The sequence below is a fragment of the Calidris pugnax genome, unplaced genomic scaffold (genome assembly GCF_001431845.1).
Source record: "Calidris pugnax isolate Ruff unplaced genomic scaffold, ASM143184v1 scaffold237, whole genome shotgun sequence".
Classification (NCBI taxonomy): domain Eukaryota; kingdom Metazoa; phylum Chordata; class Aves; order Charadriiformes; family Scolopacidae; genus Calidris; species Calidris pugnax.
The window spans coordinates 189,649-197,644 of record NW_015090985.1 but is presented as its reverse complement, the minus strand read 5'-3'; positions in this window follow the sequence as shown (position 1 = coordinate 197,644).

Genomic DNA, 7,996 nt, shown 5'->3' with positions numbered 1-7,996 from the left:
TTTGGTATGATGGCTTTTACTCCACTAGTGAGATACCCACAAGTACAAAAGAACAGCACTTACGAGGATATAAGCAGGGTCATCTTCCCTAGTATCTTCTATATGGCATTAAACTATCCTTCGTGGGCAGAACTATAAATCCTAAGAACAGCTTTCAGGCTGTTACTACCAAGACAAATAGGCAAATTTCACGAGCACGCCAGCAAGCTCTGTTCCCTTTCGAAGGTAATTTAATGCAGTAGCCTTTATGATACCTTGCTTCTAACGGGCTTGCCTGGCCACCCAGGAAACATGAAAGAATCCATGGTGAATACGTGGAAATCATACCAAAATCATATTGCCTATTTTGGAAGAAATCCCAGAGTGGTAGAAAGTTTAGGTGATTTGTCGATTCTCTCCAGCAGTGGCTTTAAGTCACAGAGGCACACTACGCAGAATACGCAACAGACTCTGAGGCACTGGAAATATTAGCACAATCTAAAAACATTCCCTTCCAGTCCTTTGCCCTTCAAGGTAAAATATTCTCTGTCAGCCTCTTACAACACAGACACAAACCAATTATTTGACATTAGCACTGCTGTAATTAAGACATTTTTACAATTACCTTTACAATGAGTGTAGTGGAACCATTACATTGTTTGACTGTGGAAAGGGGCTGGTTTTGAAAAACACTGCTTTGGAGCACGTGAGAAAAGGCAGCTTGAGAATGATGTCCAACCTTCCACTGTGACCCTAAGCCTCACTTCTGTTCAGGTAGCAGAAATATCTCTTAAAAATTACATTTTTCTTGATTAATGTGAGAGCTTATGTGAAATGACATCCCAGTTTTCCACTGACATCAGGGCGTTGTTAAATGTTAGCAAATACCCTATGTGTGGAATGCTAAGATAGGAAAACAAAATATCTCCTATTACAAATGGCATCCCATCTATCACACTTGATTTTTTTTGCTGAGAATAACAACTAAGATTGTGTTTATTTGCATCCCTGTCTATTCAGGTCTTGTGTAACAACAACAAATAAGACCGAGAGAGTCTCTCATTCTTACCTTCTGTCAAACAATATCAAGAAGAAATCAGCTGAAGCTGGCAAAACTGTTCTGCTCTGAATTTGCTGGATGATCAGAATCATATGCAGGTTCTATAAAGAATGACAATAGATATCTCTTAGTTTTCATGCAGCAACAAAATTAGACTGAACTAAGCAGCTGCATTAAAATTAACAAAAGCATAACTTTGAGCACACAGAAGACATTCTTTATTTATGGAATGGTGATACTATGCTTGGCTCTATGAAAACACAGGAAAACAAAACCAGTTCCTGTCCGAGAGGTATTAAGGCAGGCTCAGAGATGGAAATGGGTTGTTATAAAACTGTCTCTTGAAGAAATATCCCAAGCTTAATCATGCTTGCCAATGTGGCAAGTGGCCCAAATGAAATCAGGGACAATGGAGGAGAGTTATGTTTGGCCACCTACCTGTACCATACAGGAGCATGAAAGATTGGTATTTGCACATATCACAACAGATTAATTTCTGATGATATACAGAAAGATAGCACTCAAGACTAGGGAGATATCATATGCCTGATACTGATTGGGAAAAGATTGATAAAAAAAATATATAGAATATTCCCTTATGTTGAATGTCTTTGAGTCAGTCACATGCTGAGAGACTGTAACGCTGTTTCAGTCTACTGTTACCAGTGAGATTTCATCAATGTGGTCTAAAGGGAAACTGACACAAACCGCTGACAGAAAAAAAATGATGAATTCCACATATTTTAATTAACAAGAAAACAATAGTATACATTACAGGATTGCATAACTTCCACACTGTATCCCATCCCATGCTATCCAATATCAAAGCTAAGTCTTTGAGGGCTGGAGAAGGCACACGTCTTGAATTTTTGTTTTAGGCTACCAGAGCAAACAAAGATTTCCTGTAACACTGCGTGCTTCTAATTGATACAATACTTCTACACATACTGATTCTGTCATCTTTGGTGAGATGGAAATGTCTCCAGTATACAATATTACACGATTTGGGGAAACTACAAATACTTGATATCCCATTCCTGGGCTCAGATGCTCCTGGCATGGAATGTAACTTAAGTCTCCTGGATGTTACTTGTATCCAGCTGCAGGAGATTAAGACCTCCATTTTATGTGTGGTAAGTAGGAGTAACTACATTAACCTTAAGCTGAAGGAGAACATTTTGTTGTATAAGCACATCCCTGCTCCTATAATGCTATTCATATTAATACAAAACACAGGGGAGATTAAGCAAGTAAATTAAATTTATTAGCATTCTGCTGCTTGCTTCCTAAACAGTGTGGGATTTAGGGGGCTAGAGGCTCCTTCTCGTGTGGTACATACCCCAGGTTATAAGTCAGCTCAATGTGGCACGGTGGGTTTAAGTGTACCACACAGTATACTTTTTATTGGAAGGCAAAGCAACTGTTTAGAATGTCAAAATCTTCTGTCTTTAACAGCTAGAAAAGATTTTTCTCTCCTATAAATGGCTGTATATTCGGGACAGGATGCTTTGAGTTTTGGACCTATCTATCATTCAAGTTTAAGTGGTTCTAATGTGGGTTGTTCCAACTGAAATATTTTATTGTATTTATTCTATTCTTTTCTCTGCAGGTGTGGAGAATCAGGCACAGATATACTACACTAGCTAGACATAGTTAGAGTCCTCTATTCACCTGCTCCAGTAGGTCCTAGGTTGAACACATGATAATCCAGTAGACTAGAAAGAAAATTCAGAATTAAGGTGGGTGTAGGGGAGAGAATATCCTTCTTTGAAAATGCACAAAAGTTCAAGACCTGTTTTCTTCCTTCTCTATGCACACACACAGGAACTGTCACTGACATCAGCCTTGGGAGTCAAGACTTAGAGAATGAAAGAGGTATTTTCCCCTACAAGCTCACTGCAAGAACTGCTAAAACCAGTTAAAGGCAGCCTGAGGGAAAAGATCTAGTTTTTTCTTTACAAAAATCTTTCAATGCTATGGCATATGTTTGGGCAGAAACAAACTTTGAGTTGTGTAGAAGTCAGAAGTCCCTTCCATTATAGTTGCATTTATAGCAGTATATATAGGCTTACATTAGGAAACACCCAAAGTTAATCAACACAACGAGTTAAAAAAGCAGAGATAATTACAGCTCCTGTCCGTATCCAAGACGGTCAGGAATTCAGTTTACAATAATTACTCTAAGTCCCAACTCTTCCTGCCAGGGTCACTATTTAACCAGTGGCTAAATGAAAACCACAGTTGATTGGGATGGGAAATCTTGGCAATGGCGAGGACTATTTCTCCTCCTACAATCCTCATCAAATAAGGGGCATACAACAAATTACTTGTCTCCAATCTGCAATTCTCCCCTCCACCCATCTGTAAATTTGAATTAATTAATAAACGCCCTTATGTTTTCAAGGTCAGGGAAAATGAAAAGCACTCAGGAAAATGGATGCACTGAAAGCGAAGGGTGTTTGTGGGTGAGGGTTTTTTATGTAAATGGAAAATCTGTGAGGCAGAAGCTCCTTCATCTGTGCCATGAGTGCTTAAGTTAGAAAACTTAAAAGGAAATACAGGGAATGCAAATAAATTATGCTTGGAATAAATATGACCTTCCCTATAAAAAGTCTAAGGCTTTATGGAAGTCTCAAAACACACAACAAGGCCAAAGGCATCAGTAAGTCAGGTTTCTCCAGGCAAATTCACTCGTGCTGTCCATTGTTTGTCCCTGCTGTCTGTGGGCCAGCTCTGCTTTCTATCAGCACTGGCTGGTCATAAAACACCTGGCACAGGGCTCTTCCAGTGACAACTGTGATACACAAACCACACAACTACATGGCTACTTTTTTTTGGTCACATAACATACACTGCTACGTGAGTTTCCACAGCCTCCTTGTAAATCTCAAGCATCCTCACAAATAATACAATTTAGGGAGTGAGATGAAGGTGTCATTTAGGTGTACAACATTTGGGGAGTTAGAAATGTCAGCATTAGATAAACAGAAACAATACATTATGGAATCCATTACTGGACACACAGTGAAACTGAATGACTTCTGAAAAAAAGGGATAATTGAAGGCTTCACTGGAGAAAACATTTTGACTTTGGAAAATGAGAAGGATCAGCTGCTTAAAATTCTGGAAGACTCTGAGTCAGAAGGACCCTTTAATTCCTGTGGTGCATAAAGGCTGGGCTCTCAATCTAATCTTAATCTTGCTATGGCCACTGAAAAGAAAAGAGAGACTATGAGGTATAACTGCAAATTACAATTCCAGCCTGATGCTTCATACAAGTCATCAGACTTCACTCCTACCTTAGGACAATACTTGAAATACATTCAGTCAGAAACGCACTGATTTGGTTTCTGTTTTTCACTTGAAAATTTAAAGCTCATTGCAAGGGGTTGATTTTAGCAAGGAAAAAAGTGAAACAGGATAAAACCCATGAGTAAAATTAGGTGACTGCAGTTCACAACGGCTGGGGAATGAGGTCTCCCAATAGGGCTGTGAACGTCTGACGCTCCTCGGGACAGCAGAGGCCACGGTACCAGAGCCCAGAACACTGCACTTCAAATTTCTTCTTAAGGAAACTCTAAGTTCATGTCTCTCAATGCAGACATACGCTCACAGAACTGGATGAAGACATTTTTGTGATGGGTACAGAATTGCTACGCAATAATCAAATACTGAGCTGCTGTAATTTCATTAGCACTGAGAGCTTTGGGGAGTGAGGCTGCCGACTGTCAGATCACATTCAGATGACAGTAGGTACAACTAACTATGTGAAACATTGATTAATGGAATGAACCTGTCAGTTACTGAGGAAGTCTCACAACCACTAACAAAGCACCTAAAGCATAAGGCAATACTGTTTATTATAAAAATCAAAGCAGTAAATCAAGTATTCCGAATAGAACATTTTCACTAGCCTGTTATTTATGCCTCTGTGAGTAATCCTATTTATTCCTTTAACACAGCTGGGTAGAAGCAGATGGTAAGTTGTCAGTATCACAGGGAAACCTCCAGAATTTCTAAAATGCACCTTTTGTTGCTTATTTTATCCATTTCATGCATCTGGTAGCCTCTATTTTGTTAATATATTATTTGTCCAATTTGCAGAAATTACTTCAGTTCATCCTTTGCACTTGTGGCAAATTTATGCTCACATCTGACAATAGTTATGGTAATGTGGTTTTATTATTGCTATTATCACCACCATTATTATTGCAAATCAATAATGTGGATGGCTCAGTGAACTACCTAGTACCAAACCCAGCTGCCATACATACAGTCTATATAACCCAGACTAGTAAATTACTGCATCATTTTGCTTTACTCCCAAATAATAACAAATGCCTTCTCACCTTCTCTACAGACAAAACAATTATTAGCACATTATCGAATCCTTACTGTGCACAAACAGAACAGATCTCTCTTCCTGCACAGATCTCACTGCTTCTGGCAGAATTTCTCTAACTTATTAACAGAGCTATGTACGTTTGCAGTGAGAGAATTAACTTTTACCACTGCAGTCTGTGAAGTCTCAGGCAAATCTGAAGTACACCACAATGATAAACCCTCAGCACGTACATGGGATTTGCTATCTCATCTCTGATGAAAGACATTTTAATCTGTCAGGCTCACCTACCAATCTCCTTCTTCTTCATTTTATTCTGTAATTTAAAAAAACTGGCAACCTCTGTAGCCTTTTACAAAAAAACATTTTAACCATCTTCCTGCATGTCTACTCTCTGAATACAGAACTAATCATGCAATTCCCCCGAAGAAATCAGAATCAGCAAGAGCTTGTGTATCAGTCTTAACGCAATGCTCATTTCTCCTGGCTCAAGACTTACTTTATACAGGTATAAAAATGTAATGCTTTCATATCCAAAAACTAAAAGCAAATTAGCAGACCCTAGTCAAGGATAAACCTACTATTAAAAATCAAAGGGTGCTAGAATCACGTTTAAGGTTCAGAATGCAAAGTAAACACAGCTGTGACTGGTCTCTCTGGATGAGCATAGCAGGAGTTACTGCTCAGTCACGGTCGAGTTGCCCTGGCTGAGCTTCAGGTCCAGCTAAACTACAGGTACTGTATTCGCTATGGAGCTGCCCTGACAAAGCTGCGAAGGAAAGAAATTTGCAGAGTCTTTTGCACACTGCAGTTGGCTTCGTATCCCCCTAATAACCCCTCCTTTTCACTTGCCATTTCAATAAGACATTCTCTTTAAGGGATTTCACGGGAGTATGTGATGCTTTTGGTTTACTTCTGCCTCTTTTGAAACTGCATTTTGAAATTTTTGTCTTGGTAAGAGACTGAGCTTTTGTTTTCCTCCTACAGAAGCCTTTAGCACATCTGCCAGAAATGACTCTTGGAAACTAGATGCTAGAAGATGCTGCAAACAAACCATATTCCACAAAACTTCAGCTGAATTAGGGGAAAATAGATTCAATATATGTACTCATACTATCTTTCTCCAACAATAATATTTAGCTGCTTCTGTAGTTTCCAAGAAAGTCTCAAGTCTACAGGCCAATTCTGAATGTTTGACAAGCACAATTTGAGAAACCCTCATGGGGAAGCAGTGATTAGAGAAGGCAACTGGCAGCTTGGAGGCCCACACTGTATTCCCTGTTTCATTACTGATTTTTCCAGATGACCTTGTCAAGTCATTTAATGCCTTTCTGCCTGTGTTTCCCTATCTGCAAAACATTCAGATAAACACCATCCTTTTGAAAACACTGTAAAATTGTTTACTACGGAAAGAGTTCCTCAGATGTTAATCTGGCTCTCGGGATGTAACATCAGATGAAAAACACAACAGCTACATGACACAAACGTCAATCTAATATTTCTAACAGATGAAACCATCGCAGTAGAAGCCATAGGTTAACCTTGTACCTGAAGGTTCTACTTCAGATGAAGCAAAATATGGTTTTACTTCAGATGAAGTAAAAATTAGGTAGTTACTCATTCCATTTTAACCTTAATCCTATCACCCAAGCCAGCATCAGAATTGCAAACCATAAAGGTAACAAAAGGCAAAAAAGCTGGCATAAACATAATTGTTCTGCTTAGTTTCACGGTTCTGACTATTTAGCCAAACTTTGCCTTGATCAAGAATGTGCAGCTGGCAGTAGGTAATGCTCAGAACTGGCATTAAAGGTACAGGTAGAGGACCCTCAAGCACACAAGAGGTTTAATAGCAGCTAGTGGTGACCAGCATCCTCCTGAGTCCATCCAGGTCAGGAGACTCTTGTACATCTTCCTGAATGGTAACTGCCTCTTCCATGCCCCCTCCATGACCTTGGCTGGCTAATGCACAGGTTTTTATCGTTAATGGGCCAAGATACATACTATAAATGGAATACCTAAGTGCAGTCTTATTATGAGTCATTTCACCATCGCTCTATTTCTAGAGAAAGTGTAGCATTACATAATTCCAGCAGCAACCTCTTAACAGAGAGGAAGCAAAATGGGAAGGGAGAGGAGTGCAATTTCAATTTATTTAGCCAGCTGTACACACCTAGGCTGGCCAACAACATGTAACACACACTGAAAAGAAGGAAGCTTTTTGACATTTAACACAAATCCCACTTCAGGTACCACAAAAGCACTGTTGGAAGGTCTGTGAAGTGCGCATAGCACCTTGCACCAAGGAACAAAAAGGCAACTTCGAGTTTAGGACAGCTTTTTACAGGGACTTGGACATATTTCACCTGAGGAAGGATGCACACTGATATCGCGACCGGCTCCCATAGGCATTTCACGGAGTGTAGTAATGGAGCGCGGGCGACTACGCCATCGCCTCCTTCACGCCGCGCAGCCCTCACACCGTCCGCCCTCTCCCGACAAAATGGCGGCCGCGCGTGCCCCGGCCTCCGCACTTACCTTCCCGCCTCACGCGGAGGCTGCTCTCTGATTGGCGAGCAAGTCCCCCACGCGCTCTCTCTTCCCTCCTATTGGCT